Below are 15,628 nucleotides of genomic sequence, written 5' to 3'. Positions count from 1 at the left end.
AACCATTCCTTGAGAACAGCCAGAAAAATCCTGCTGACCTCAGACACTTCCCAGCAATTTGGGATGACACACACCATAATGTTTGGAATACACAGGGAGAGGAAAGAGAATCTCATTGCTGTACATTTTGTCACAGCTGAGGTATGAAAAATGCCCAGGGCAAGTGGTTCTGAAAATAAACTGATAGGTTGCAGCTGAAACAATTGTTTCCAGCAAGGAAATATTAGACACCAAAAACCCCAACCCCCAATCTTCAGGGGGTGAGCATTTTCTCTATTTGTAACATTAGATAAACAACATGCACAAAGATCTTCACACAGTGAACTCTTGCAGCCTCAGCACCGTGAGAAACAAAGGAGGATCTAACCCAGAAGTGAGATTCCCTAGGCTGACTCAGCCAATGTTCTTCAGGGCTAAAGAACAGATTGTAACTTTCTAATATCTGTGGATGGGGACAATTGGGGTCATTCCTGAAGAACCGGGAATATGATGCCACTACCTAAGATGCCAGAACTGACAGACAAAAAGTTATGATTATGAAAGGAAACAAATGTCACTAATTTTTAATAGGAATACAGTGCTATGGAGGCAGAGACGAGTTAGATATTTTAGAATTTGTCCCAAAAGTCACTGGCTCCAAAACATGGCTTTCCATTATTTGTAAGGAGTCCTGGACTCATAAGCTGCTGAATTGCTTCTTATTAGCCTTGGTCCTCATCTCTTTTTAAAAGCAGAATGACATTTAGATAAAGAAAATGACAGAAACAAAATCAAAAGAGGGAAATAGCTAACAAAAATAATTAGGGAAAAAAGTCACATTGTCTACCTTTTTCTCTTGTCAACTAAAATCCTTACACAGCTGCAGTAATCTAAGTGGTACTTCCTTATGTTGCCAAAGAAGCAAAGATGTTAAAGAGAATTTTGCAAGTCAGCCATGTGTCAGAAAATCCCAGCTGAATGTACTTTGATAAATGCCTTTTAAAAAAGAGTAATTGTGCTTGTATTCTTTTTTCCACTATAACACCTTTTTTATTTTGGTGGAAGATTTTTTAACAGTGGTTCTTATAAGCATCAAAATCAAAACATTTGGAGAAAATGCAGAACACAGAGCCCTGTTGCAAACAGCCACAGGAAGATGTGCAGCTCAGAAATGACTTTTGGAAAAAAAGCTGGTTGTGGAACTGAAGACCATCTTCAACTTCACACAAACCCAGAATATCCCTGATCTATCACAGGGGCGGGGGGAAGCAGTTCGAACCAAGCTGAAAGGAAAACCTCCCAGAGGTTTTCTTCTGAGAGGATCAGATGTTGATGTTTCCCTCAAAAGCAGCTATTTACAAATAAATAAATAAATAAATAAATAAGGCTGAATAGAAACAGTTATTTTCCATACAACCTTCTAAAGCTCAGACAAGAACGAAGGACAAAGTCAGAGGGTTTCATCATGATTACAGACACAGAAATAAAAGAAAACAAACTAAAACCAGATCCTGTTAAAAATACTACTGCTTTAAAGACAATTCCCCTTCTTCAAAGGGTGACAGAGATGTGCTGGCCCCGCAGGAAAATTGAGAATCTTTCTCATCTCTGTGCTTTAATCTTGTTGTTTCTCCTCTTCCAGGGACATAAATCACTGCTCAGCCCCATGTCACATCCCTCTGTAGCAATACCATCAGCAGGCCGGGCTGAGCGTGTGCCAGCCTGAGCCTAAACAAGGAGTTTTTTGGGGGAGAAGGAAGCCATCAGATTCAATGTCCACGTAGGACAAACCTAAGAAGATTTCTCTATCAATCTGCATAACAAGGCAGTCTCCTGATCTGTATGGATGGGCACTGCAGCTGATCACTTCACCAGGATTCTGAGGACAGCTTCTGGTATGAAATTATCTTTGCCAAGTTTACATCTCAATAATCCACTTAAAATGTACAAGAATTAATTAAACTTAGTGGATAATGATCATAACAATAGTCCATAGTAATTTCTAGCATTTTCTATCTTCAATGCACTTTACAGGCATTAACTAATTAATGGATAACATGAACTATAAAATCAATGCATGAGCATAGCATATGATTAGGATTAACATTTCAATTACTCTCCTTCGCTGACCACTACATTTACAAAACGCTTCTCACTTCTTTGCACGTGTGTGTAATAATTAGAAAGGATCCTGTACAACTTATTACAAAGTAATAATAGAGCTTCAGAGCTGTCCTGTACACTCAGTGAGAACTGTCATCTGCTCCGAAATTGTCCCTGAAATTCTGCCTTTTTCCCTATCTCCACAGATCTGTGTTATTGTAATCTCTTCTTCCTTAAGCTTTGCTCATGCACATGGATACTGTGAACTTCCTGCAGCTACTGGAGTGCTCACACCCAGGCAGAAAAGCTGCATTTGAAAAGCTGCAATTGACCAAATCCCATTGCTTCTTTCCCCATGGCAAATACCCCCACCAGATACCTGGTAAGTGCAGCCCTCGCTGAGGCACCTCAAAAATCATCTCTAGTGCTAAAAGCAGAGCAGTGCAGAGCTCTCCACAGGACAACTGCTCTGGATCCGCTTCACAGGACATTTATTTTAGCCAGAGCCTTCTGATTGCGCCACAGCAGATTAAATGAAATGCAAGTGTATCTGTGCAGGGGCCAAACATGGAAATCTCCCACTAGGAGGAATTGAGGCTTTCAAAAACACAAAACAAAGACAGATTTTGGCAACTCATCTTTCCCTGCTGCCAATTTAAACCTTACAGTTTAAAATGACTTCCTTTCAACATCTGTTGTTTTTGTGGCAAATGGATTGACCTCTATGAGAAGGGAAAAGTTCCTTCTCTTTTTTTTTGCCGGCCACTGCTCTGCAGGGATGTAAGTGTCTGGATAACTCACAGCTGTTAGATTTTTTCCAACAGTTTTTGAGGGTTTTCAGGTACTAAAATCAACCCAAACTAACAATACCCAAAGCAACAAGGACCCACACACATTAGCTACCACACACAGCCTGCAATAAACAGAAACCTCCCGCAGCTGACAGGGTGAATGCATTTGCTTTTTCTCCAAAACACCAATTTGCAGCATTTTCCTTGCTGGTGCCTTCCTCCCACTGCCCTTTCCATCTGCAGAGACTTGCAGTTTGTCCTCCTGCTGTTCCATGCACTTTTTAAATGAAAATTAATTCATGTTGCAGCATTTTCCCTGATAGTTGTGTAGGCTGAGCCTGCCTTTTCTTTGCTGTTCTCCTCCTTCCTTTATGGACCAGTGCAAATTGCCCAGCCAGAGTCTCCCGTAGGAATCTCTTTTTCTCACAAGTCCCCATATAATTCTTGAGTGTTACATGTGTGGAGGGACAAAAGCATTTCTCCAGCCTGACACAGTTACCTCTTTCAAATGACTTCTCTGCTCCTGTCTAACTCTTTAGGTGGCTGTAGCAGTCTCTGAGCAGATGGTCCTGTTCCAATTCCCCTTTTTTTTTGGTGCTGGTTACATGTTTCCAGTCAATGCAATCAATAGCGCACTTCTCATGTTTGCCGGATTACATAAATAAATATAGATCCAGAGCTCCCAGTGCACAGGTCGAGGTGACAAACGGAAGCACAGCAGTGAAAGCTAACAGCAATCACTCAAACCCTGCCGAATAAAGTTCTTACAAATAATTCAATTATCAGCTTCCTCTTCCCATTTAAATTAATTAAATGCCCATAAACTTTTAACAGGAAAGGCCAGCACTGATTTTAATCTTGCTCATTACCTCTCCTGCGTCTGACTAATAGGGCTGCAAATATTCATTCTCGTGTTAATTATTTTTTATGATGGTATTATTCTTTAAAATGGAGTCTTTTTTAATTTAGGCAAAAGCTTGCTGGTGAGGTCTATATAGTGAATTTTCCAGCTCATTGGATTTTACTTTCAGCCATGAAAAAAACCTGTGAAACTATGAAGACAAGTTTCAATCTGATCACTTCATAAAAGCATTTCTGGACACTGTGGATGAAAGAACTGTGCTAATAAAGTTTTCTGGACCCTGAATGGAAATTCTCATTGGAATTCTCATGAACAGGACAGTCCTAAACCCTTACTAGTAACTGTGGGGAATATTTCACAATTTTAAAATAGCATTAGTGAGGCAAACAGGTTGAAACTGGAGAAAACCTCCAGGGCCACTACTGTGACACTGTGAAGCTGAAACATTAGGTAGCCACAATGTAGGAATCAGATTCACTGACAGAATTTTCCAAGCAAACAGAAGATGGAAGGGTTCCAGGTACTCTGACATGGAGCCCATCATCCCAGGAATCCCCCTGAATCCATCCCTGTTTGCAGCAACCTCTGCTGCCACTATTGCTCTGTGAACTCATAAGAGGATAATGAGGGAAAACCACCCAATTTCTAAAGCACAGGAAAATGTTTTGGAAGAACAGTAATGAGTCCCATCTCAGATGGCTTGGGAGAGCTGGAGAGGGATATTGCTCTGAGCCTAGGAGATGATTTTAGACAAGTTTCAGGCACTGGCTCAGAGCACAAGGAAATTTCCACTGCTGTTGGTACCATATATCATTGGGATAAATAAAGGCTTTCCTAAGCTATCCCCTGCTCATTGCCTTTCAGAAATACTGCAGTCACAAAAACCAGCAAAAACTTGAAGACTGCAGGAAATGCAAAGTATTTCTCTTCTATAAAAATGTTCCAAAGCAAAGAGGTATCATATGGAGCAATATTTCATAAGAAATTACAGCCTCATAGCTCTGCTTTTTGCTTTTCCATTTAGCAGTTCTACCCACCTGCTCTCCCACCCACGCACCCCCAGCATTATTAACACTTATGAAAGGGCATAAAGTTTTCATAATAAAGAAGGGGTTTGTCCATTATCTAGAGAATAATGTGGTTCATTCAATATGCTCCCTTGGGGAAAAAAATAACACTTTGGTCTGTTCTAACTAGATGCTCTTTCTTGGGACAATACATCCTGATTTTCTTTGCATTTTTAAGAGTACCAAACAGTTCTGCCTGGAGACAGTGCTTTTCACTGAGGCAGTGTCAGGTGTGCTGCTAGCATGTTACACATCATCATCCCATACCACGTGTTGTTAGGTGTAGAACAAGATGTATCTTTGATTCTAAAAGCTGTTTTTTTATCTCATTACTGAAAATGAGATTGCTAATGCTCAGGTTTTTGTACACAATATCTACCTCAAGGGTATGATTTGTCACCATTCATTGTTTGCTTCTGGAAAGTTCTTGAGTAGCCAGAAATTTGGTGATGTCATTAAACCATACACTTGCAAAACAATCTAAATAAGCATTTGCTTGCACTAAGGTCAAGGCCAGACTACAAATTTGAAAGTCAGTGGTGGAGCCAGGAATTTCAGCTGACAGTGCTTTAATATCTACAAGCTTAATGTTATGGTAAAAAACAGCAGGAGCAGTCCAGGCAGGAATGTTTTGGCAGAAGGGAGAAGCAGCTCTCAAGGCAGCCCAGCGCCCTCTAAATGCAAACCAAGGTTTGGATGTGCCCGTGGCAGGGAGGTGACACTGGCACAGAACAAGAAAGCACTGGTACAGGTGTCACACTGTGAAACTGCTGGTCACCTTCAGCATCACCTAAAGCCTCCAAGCAGTTGTCAAGGGTAACAGCCCTCTGTTATTCCACTTCATAGTGACTTAGACTAGAAGAAGCCAGGCAGGAGTAACTTCTTGTGTCAAGGCTTGTCAGAGCCCTCAGCAAGTATCTAGCAGGGAGGGGAGAGTCCCCTAAATATCACTCCCCTGGCTGAAATAACCAATTCCATAGCAGCCTCATCTGTCCATGAGAAGTACTGCATGGGAAGTAGGGAAACAGCAGTGGAGTGACTTCAGTCAGTTCAGTGAAATGTGTGTGAACATCACTTGGGGATAAACAGACAAACAAATCAACCCTTGGACCTAGTTACTGAAATTTTCAAAAATAATTAATATGAGCACCAAAACTGCAGAAATTAGACATAAAGCATCAGATAAAACATAATTGTACTGAGGAGCCAAGAACTACATTCCTCTCTGGCTTTTATATAGGTAAGTCAAATACAGCTTAAATAAACTTTCTCTGTATCTGTGTTTGATAGGAAATGCTGACCCAGACTTGACTTCCTCAGCTTTTGCCACCTATCCAGCTGCACCCACATGGGGCCGGTCACTCCAAGGGCTCCATGGGGCAGGCGTGGATCTGAGAGGATGGCTCAGCTCTTCAGGACCCTCTGGATGCAACACCAGCACACAGACCCCGGGACTGAGGGCTACCTGCTTCAGGCCAGCTGTGCCCACAGGGCACATAAGGCAGGTCCAGGTCTTTCTGGCCGAGTGTTCCGATCAGAGAGAGCCAGAACAATTTGTGACCTCCAGCACCACAAACCAGAGACGAAGGCTGTGAGCACTGGGAGGGCAGCCCTGTGTGGGAGCAACTGCTCGTGGAGAACAGGGTGCCGTAAAAGAAATCCCTGCTGGCATTAACAGAGACAGTGAAAGATGACCGGGCATCTGCACTGAGGGCTAATCTCCCCAGAGTGCAGAGGATATTTCCTCTGGGGCTGAGAGCTTGGCTCTCCCTTGGAGAAACTTTAAAAAATGGCGGAATAAATCTGGGTGACATGTAACACGTCATGTGGACCTCGCCCACAGTTCAAAATACCTGCAGCCTGCCCAAGCCGTTCCCTGCTCAACCAAATCCCCTCACGACTCCTCCCTGGATCCCACAGAAAGCGGCGGGGAAAACGCCGGGAAGAGCGGCGGGGAAAAGGCGGAAAGGGCCGTGCGGCCGGCAGGTGGCGCCCGCACACAGGTGGTGCCTGAGCGCCGGCCCGAGCGGATACTGGCACGTATAAAATACACACCAATTATACACTTATATAAATATGTACATCAGCACTCCGCCGGCCGCCTGAGACCCCCTCCTGTTTGAGCTCCACGGAAAAAAGGGGCTTCACCTCAGGCCGTGGTCCTTAACGGCCCTTTGGAGCATCCCACGCCTCCAGGCCTGCGCCTGCCTCCAGCCTCCTCTCCCGGCACTGGTAAAGAGGCAATGGCACCTCAGAAAGCGATTGCAGAGGAATTGCCTTCTGCCTCTCCCGAGAAAGGCCAACGGCTTTTGTGACTCACACGAAGAGCCACGAGTATCGGGATGATTCCCAAGAATCTCCTGACATTTTACAGGGTTTCTCCTCACAGACCCCATTCCTGTGTATGGATGTTGCACACGATATTTTGTACCACTGGCCACTTTGATGTTATGCACCGAAGGGATTCCTTAATGTACAAATCCAGGATTACAGTGTCCTTTGATAGAGGAAGGAAGTTCAGGCATGGCTTACAGGCAGAAGTAAATCAGTCCAGAACAGGATTCCTGGTCCGAGCCTTTGCTTTAGCTACACATCATTCCCCCAGCATCGCCATGAGTCAGTGCTATCACACTGTGTCAGACAGAAATCCCTGCGAACGTGCACTCAGAAAGAGGAGGTGAATTGTCTCAGTGACAGTGAGCCATAGCTGAGGCAGGGAAAGAACAGAAATCCTGATCCTTGACTGCTGCTATAACCATCGGGACCACCCTTATGAAAACTGCCACCTCACTCTCTTCTCTTGCACCCAAGTCAGGGAAGTCTGTTCAAATCAAATCAAATCAAATCAAATCAAATCAAATCAAATCAAATCAAATCAAATCAAATCAAATCAAATCAAATCAAAATAAAAACCAAAACCTGAGCAATTTGCTTTTACTGCAGTGTAGCACACGTAAAGTTGAGTGTGCAGTAACTTGTGGTTACAGCTCTCAAACAGTGATGAAATAAAACCAAGGGACATTTCCCAAAAGGACCACAGTCCATCCGGCTGCAGCTCATAAGCTTGAGAGCAGCTGATAAAATAAGCACTAAGAAAGCCAGAATTTGAGTGCCATAGCCACCTCCAAAAGCATTTGTTCCTAGAAATGCATCTGAGAAACATCTTTCGCCCCCAGTGCATTGCCTTCTTCAGAGGAAGGTAGGAGGAAAATATGCCTCAGCTTAGAGTACTGTATTTTACTACAAACAGTAGCTGGATTTCTATAGGATTGGACAATTCCCTCTCTTGAGTAATGGTATCTCACCCTCTCTGCTCAGTGATCTGTGCCAGAGTCCACTGGCAAAGGGACCTGACAGGCTTGTTCCTGCTTGTGGGGCTGAGTAAGTTCATTAAGCTTACAAAGGAGAACAAGCTCAAATAAAGTGCACACAGGGCACACATTACTGTGCCCTGTCTTAATTAAAATATATGATCACCAAACAGCTGACACCTAAAACACTGCCCACACAAAGGAGGCACACGTGTCCCTCAGTTAACAATGCTTTATTTTCTGTCAAAACTTCTCAGGCAAGGTATTTTGTTGGTGGGCTTGAGGTTTATTTTTTGGGAGGGGCATAAGAGGCTGCACCATGTGAAATGGGGCCCCATAAGTTTTTGGATGTGTTTCAGAAAGCACTTGAAATACAAAGGTTTTCAAGATAATAATTGGAAAAGATGTATATCTTTTAATGACTTGATGACATTTTTGCAATCGAAGATTTTGCAAAATACCATACAAGCAGTGACCATCTTTTCTGCTTTTTCCCATTTTCGTAGCTGATGACAACATTCATACAAATCTAAAAGATTTACATCTCAGAAAGAAATATAAGCATCTAATTATACAGGTTTCCTCTCTGGAAGGGAGAAAAAAAAGGAGAAACAGTCCTGTGTTCTACTTTTAATTTTGCCAGACCTCAAGTAATGAACAATTGCCATGGGTGTTTCAACACTGCTCTGCCCACTAAGTGTTCCAGAATATATGATCCAGGCTTTCTTCTGACAGCTAACTAATTGATCCTCAGAGAGAATCAGCTTTCCAAAGGTGAGGAAAAATTATTTATGCAATCATTTTTTTGTCACAGAAAGCAAAGCTCTAAAGAAAATAAAAATTTTACTTGGAATATGATAAGAAAAAAAGTATTTCAGCAAGCAGGATTGAGCTGGCTTATGTCGTTTCTGAGAAGAAAAATATATGGGTTTTTTTTTTTACTTTGTTCTATTATTTGAGATATAGAGGGTTTAGATTTAAGGTTATCTTTTTTATGTCCACTTTTATCACAAACCTTTCCAACAATCTTGTTCATTCTGGCTGCAGAAACTGGGGCACATAATGTTATGCCATTTGCAACCCATTACGATATGTTGTTCCAATGACTTGCAATTGAGTGCAATATAAAGCTGTTTATAAGGCAGTTACTTGAGTACAGAGTTTACCATAACTAAAAGATATTGAAAAGAAAGGCTCCCAGAGCCATAGTATTTTTATTTGCTCATAAAACTATTTTGGAACTGTAATATTCAAGCGTAAATTTAAGCCAAATTAAAGTGCTGAAATGTTTACTGAGAGTCGTATTTTAGGAACAAGTAACTTCAAAAGTATTAAGAAAACAAAAACTGGGATCTGAAGGCATACCTCTGCACAGGACAGCAAAACTCAAACAGGATGGTTTAGCTGGAAAACAGTGCATTCACTGAAAGTGAGAAGTAATGAATAACCCTCTTATAAAGGCGCTTCACATGCACAAAACCCATCAAACACAAGAGGCTGAGAGACACGTCCAAGTCCTCTTTGAACATCAGGAAAAACACTAAATCAAATGTACATTTCCTTAAAAGGGGCAGGTCTTTGGGAGGTAAAAATAGTTGAGCTTTGCTAATTTAAGTCCAGGACTTGAAAGTGTTTTGCAAACCATCTGGGCTCAGCACTATTCCTGGGAAGTGAAGTGAAGGTGTTATTGTGTCCTTTTTAGAGAGACTGTGTGAGAAGTGGATTTTTGCTCTCATAGTTTGAAACATCAATCATGAGGTAGAAACAATTTTGAAGCACATCTGTCCTTAATGGAGTTTTAGGTCAGCTGCTGCTGCTGGAACACTGAAGCATTCATCTGATTCAGCACAGGAATTTCTGTGTTTTCTCAGAATTCCCAAAACTGAGGGGAGAGAGGCTAAAGGCTGTCACAAAGGCTGGGGCGCAAATTCTGCTCTATCACACTGGGAGTAAGCACTGTGTGGTTACTGACACTGCTGATCCAAGGGGAAAATCCTCTTGTCATGGACCCATATATGAGCAACCAGGAGCAGATGCTGAGTGGCCAGCACAGCATCTTCTCCCAGATTATTACAGACAGAGGCTGCCCAGGACCAGGAGAACCATTGCCCTACCGGAGCAGCCCTTTGGGGAAGGATCAGAGGCTGAGCTCTCTGGGAGGGGACAGTAATTTCCCCAAGGAGCTCTGTGGTGGCATTTGGCAGTTTCATTGCTTTCCACATCTGCTGGTTTGCATTACTGCAAAAAGGCAGCATGAAGTGGAAAAAGCACATGTTTTCAGAGTTCTGACAGTTTATACAGTGTGCCATGCAAGACAGCCCAACTATTTTCCTTTTCTGAAAAAAGTTTCCCCTGAGCAAGCCTTAATTCCCAGTTCCAAACTGACTGGCAATTAGGAGTAGATGAGCACTCCACGCTCCATCACAATACAGTTACAACTATTTAAAACCCAATTAATTTCTTTCTAACGTTCCCATCAAGCTGTAAAGTTCCAGTTGGCAAGGATTTTTACTTTGATTTTGAATTCCCGCTTGGAAGATTAACTGAAAATGGATTTGGCTCGAACAGATGCTCCGAACATATTTTGTTTTATTTTGTTGCCATCTCAAATAACAATACTTAGCACTCCTCATCTTCAAAGCATTATACAAACATTGAGTCACATTCCCTCACAACAATCTCGTGACATCACCTTCTGAGAATAAAATCATTCTCATTGCAAAGATGTGGAGAAGCAGCAAGAGATCCACAGTTTCTGTGGGGTCACAGGAAGAGCCCTCGGCTGAGGCAGATGCAGGAGCCAGAGGTTCACAGGCCCCTTCTGGTCCTCACTTTATTAACCTCCACTTCTGCAGAGGTGGGGGTTGCTTTGGGGTGGAGTTTGCTTCTCTTTTTTATTTATTCAGCTCTGTTCATCCCAGGATAACAGTCATGGTAGCCAGCAGTGCACGTAGCAGCTTGCAGGGGCTCATGCCACTACTTGCCCTGCCACCCGAAGTCAAGCATGCTTGGCTGCGTCCAGGGTAGGGAGTTCCCTTTTCCCTCACTGAATAAATGGTATTTTGGGCATGGTCCTATGCAAGTGTGTCTCTGCCCTCGAGTCACTGAGCCCCATGGATCTGGCTACATCCAGCAGGGAAGGAAGATGATGTTTCTTTTCAGCCACACTAAAGTCTGACCAAGTCGTGATGTCTGAAGAGTTCACTGCCTGTGGGGGGAAGCAGTGCCAGGGCCAGCCCTTAATCCCGGAGTGCTATTTACTCAAGGCTCACACACTGCACACGTGGCTTATGGGCCTAAATTAGGAACCTCATGTTGCTCTGAACTCGCTGGTGAAAGGTGCCTCCTTTCAGGGGGTAACTCAGAGACCTTCATTTAGGCTCTGCTGACAACAGAGTGCGCTTGTGCTCCTAACTTAGACATCTAAATCAGTAGTCTGTGCGAAGCAAAGTAGTGTGAATACATCCCTATAAATACATATTCTCTGCAGCGCCAACTCCCATAAAATGAGTAAATGTCAGACACGTTCAGCACACAGTTGTCAGGGCTTTTTTTTCCTGAAGAAAACTGACAAAATCTCCCATGCAATTTGTGGTCTTTTGCACGTCTTGGTTAGTTCCCCTCCTTATTTGGCTTCTTCCCAAATACCTTAAGAGATTTTTCAGACTGAAGGAATTGGATTATTCCCTACAAAACTACATCATTACCTAGAGAGCCCCTTTCCAAAACATTCCAAGGCAAAAGCAAGAGAACAGTTCCTCCTGAAGCATGACAGGTATGTGGTGACAAAATCTAGATTTTGCTGAATTTATGCCTTTGTGACGTCAAACACTCTTGTTTGTAGACTGGGAGGCACTGGAAAGAACTGGCCTCAGGAGGCTGCATCATTCCCAGGCCCACTCCTGCACAGGCGCTTTTAACAAATTATTTCACCTTCATCCTACTATGAGGTACCCTCCATCTCAGCAAACACTGCCGGGTGCTTTCTCTACTAAGGCCTAGTGCCAGTTTTTGAGTGCAAACTGCTTACAGAATTCCCAAAACCAGCTGAATTGTTGCTGCCTTGAGTGCAGGAAATTCCAGACAGGAAGAGAGTCCTTCAACTAAGAAAGCTGGAACCAGTGAACCTGAATGCAGATGGACTAGTTAAATTGTCCAAAATCTCACTAGAGGTGAGGTCACTCTTGCCACTCTTCTCAGCATAGATAATCTTTTTCTGGTATCTCAAACTAAAAGAAAACAATCACAAATAAGACAACCATAAATAAACCCACCAGTGATATGCATCTTTCCAAGCAGGACATCTGACTCCAGAGGTGAACACTGTGGCAGCACTGACCTAGCTCTTGTCTTCTGCAGCAATTTCTGGCATTTTAAGTTCTCCACAGGGAGCCATTATGGCCTTTCTATCACTGGGATAGTAGGAACACCTAAAGACACCAAGATCACACAAAAACACACAAGGATAGAAAGAGGATGCAGCTGAAAGAATTTTTGAAAACTTCATTCTCTCCATAACAACCCTCAGTTGATGACTTTTGTTTTATTCTGGATCTCCTTTGTTCCTTCTGAGACTGTATTAGCAGCTGCACACCTGGGGACTGAAATGCAACCATTGTACTCACTACAGTGTACCAAGTGTGTAAAATAATCATTTTGCCATATTTATCATCCATCTCTACACATTCTAGTTCCAGAATGGCAAAACACTGCACGATAATCTCTGTGATAGAAGAAGCGAGAACAAAATCTTGTGCTGTTCCTCCTGGACATGCTTATGTGCAGCGAATTAAATAGCAAGGAAGGATGAGTTTTAAATTGATATTTCTCATTGTGCCATAATGCCACTAAAGTTTACAAGGTAACAACATTGGCAGCTGAATCAGGTTCCCACTGGGATTTCAAAAGTGACATGTAAGACCTTACATGAACCACTACTGAAGTTTCAGGCACTGTTTCACACCAGAGCAGTGTTTTATACAAGCTTCACTTCACAGGAGCATCACTTTTTTTCAGGTATAATGAAGTGATGAGCTGTGGAACAAAAAGGAAGAAAGGTAACCAGATACCAAAGGCCTGTATGTATTTATTACTTCAAAGTGAAAACACAGTGCAGATTGGAAGGGGGAAAGGTTCAGTAAAAGCAGTTCCAGCAGAGGAATTTAAAATTGTTCACATATTCCTTGGAAAGAATCCATGGCACTTTCAACTGGTAAGAGTGGTGCTGTGTTAGAAGTTGTGTCATCTGCAAGAGCAAGAAAATAATAATCTAGCTAACCCTTGATTTTGAACCAGTTGACTTGTCCAAGAGCAAAGAAAGCAGTATGAGAAGAAACAGGAGTAAAAATACACCCTGACCAGTCCAGGGTCGAGAGCAAATTTTGTGGACTGTAACAGCACAGATCCTCTCTCCTGAGAAACAGCTGTTATTCCAAATGGCTCCTGAATAGCACTTTTATGAAAATTCCATTGCTAAAAAAATAAACAAGGAGGCAGAACGACCACCATAAATATAAAAATAAAGATTAAAAATACACACATGAATGTAACATATATATAAAAATATAAATATAGACAGAGAATGAAATGTTCTTAGTTAAGTCTGAGACACCAAATGTGAGGTTCTTGCCAACCACGGACAGAAAAAGCCCAGCAATTGTGGCTATTAAAGATTTACAGGAGATTCCTGTAAAAAGCAAGAGGCAAAACCCCAGAAGTCACCAAAGTCATTTTATTAGATAGGCCAACTTAATTAATTTGTTCAATTTGCTTCTCTTCCATGCAAGGGTGTAAATGCAGAGTGGGAAGCAGGAAGCTAGAGGTGGTGGAGACAAAGCTCATTAGGAAGCAATAAAGAAGGAAGAGACACCAGAAAATTAATGTTAGTTCATTGGGAGAATTTTAAAAAATGCCATTTGTCTTCATGACACAGAGGCAGAGAGCTCAGCGGGCCTGTGCGCGGGGCAGGTTTGAGGAGGCCTCTGGCCTCTGACCTCAGTGTTCAATCAAGGCAACACTGAGCTGTGCACGGGGCCATCTTGGAGTATCCGGTGAGTAGAGAGAGTCCTTAAAGATTACAAGCCAGACCCAGAGTCCCAAGAGACACCTAATACACCTGACACAGGATTTCAGCAGACTGCAGACTACTAGTGCCAGTGCAGAAAATTGAAAATCCAAGCTCATACACGCCTTGGCTCCTGCCCAGCCTTGCCTGACATGTCACACACAGAACTCCTTCTTACTACATGCTTGTGTGACATGCATGGATATTACTCTCTGAAAGGGCATTCCATACTTCCATGCTAGACTGGAGTTAAATGCCATTTACCCAGGGAAAAAATTTACTTCTGCATAGAAACTCATTTCCTATGAGCAAGAATTCAGGGGAAGGCCAGCTCTCCCTTAGGAAAGGGGATACAGACATCGAGCCAGCAGTCTTCTGGAGGAATCTCCATGAACCACATCCCACAGATAAGTCAGGCTCAATTATTTTATACCAAAACAATATCTTAGCTTTAATGAGTGCAACTGCCAATACAGAGAGACCCACGTTATGAATTGCTATTTTCTCCTTCCCAGTACTTTCTAATTTCCTGCTAAGGAGGCAGTGGAATGGAGTCATTAATCTGAATTAGGAATACTCTGAACCTGCTCTGCACTTTATCTGCTAACATTTTCTGGCACAGCAGTATCAGATGGGATTCTGTATGTGAGACAACAGGGGAGGTGAGAAACGTAGGGCCTGATTTAAATAACCTCAGAAGAGGTATATTTTTACTAGCAAACTCTTAAATGCAAAAGCAGCACAGGGCTCCCTATCTTGAAGCATCACAGGAGATGTGTTAAGCAGACGGCAGATAACATGTTCTTTAAATGAACTACTTTTCTACTTTACCTTCAAATTAAATATTGGAACATCATTGAAAATACATCACTGAATGAGATCACAAAACAAACATAAATAAAAATATAAGGTATTAAAACAGAAAAAGTACGATTAATAACAATTGTCAGAAAAATAATGGAAACACGGTTATATTTATTGAGCAAATTTCCTCACTTGGGAGCCCAAAGGCCCTGACAAAAGACAGGTCATGCTGTGTCTGTGCTTTTCAAGCAGAAACACAACAAGAGAGACACAAACAAGATATAGCCGAAGGGGTCCAATATCTGAAAACACCTACGCACTCAAGCCTTGCTTTCTTTTTTATTAATATTTTTTATGGGACTAAAATAGAAAGTGCAAGCTGTAGTCATGGAGTGCATTCCCACTGCGTGTGGCACAGGACAGACTCGGACCAACAAAAATACACGGCCAGGACTGAGACCTCAGCGCTGCCCACACCCATTGCCAGCTGTTATACAAAGGAATGCACCTCCCTCAAAATAACTTTCCACAAATGGATAATCCCTGCAAAGTCAGTGGGAGTTTTCCACAGGATTTAAACTGCTCATGGAAAGGAGAATTTCCAGCAGCCAGCCCAAGGCCCTGATGAGCTTGTACGCAAGGTGTCA

The 15,628-nt window shown here is 42.5% G+C and overlaps 1 protein-coding gene across 8 annotated transcripts in view; it reads right to left on the bottom strand.

Annotated features, from left to right (window-relative positions):
* The window catches only part of CCDC85A (coiled-coil domain containing 85A), a 213,347-nt gene that overhangs the window by 74,052 nt on the left and 123,667 nt on the right, over positions 1-15,628 (bottom strand). The gene's annotated exons all lie outside the window — the stretch shown is intronic.

This window comes from Prinia subflava, chromosome 2, assembly GCF_021018805.1.
Source record: "Prinia subflava isolate CZ2003 ecotype Zambia chromosome 2, Cam_Psub_1.2, whole genome shotgun sequence".
Classification (NCBI taxonomy): Eukaryota; Metazoa; Chordata; class Aves; order Passeriformes; family Cisticolidae; genus Prinia; species Prinia subflava.
Note: the sequence above shows the minus strand (reverse complement) of the source record. Positions and strands in the feature narration are given on the sequence as shown.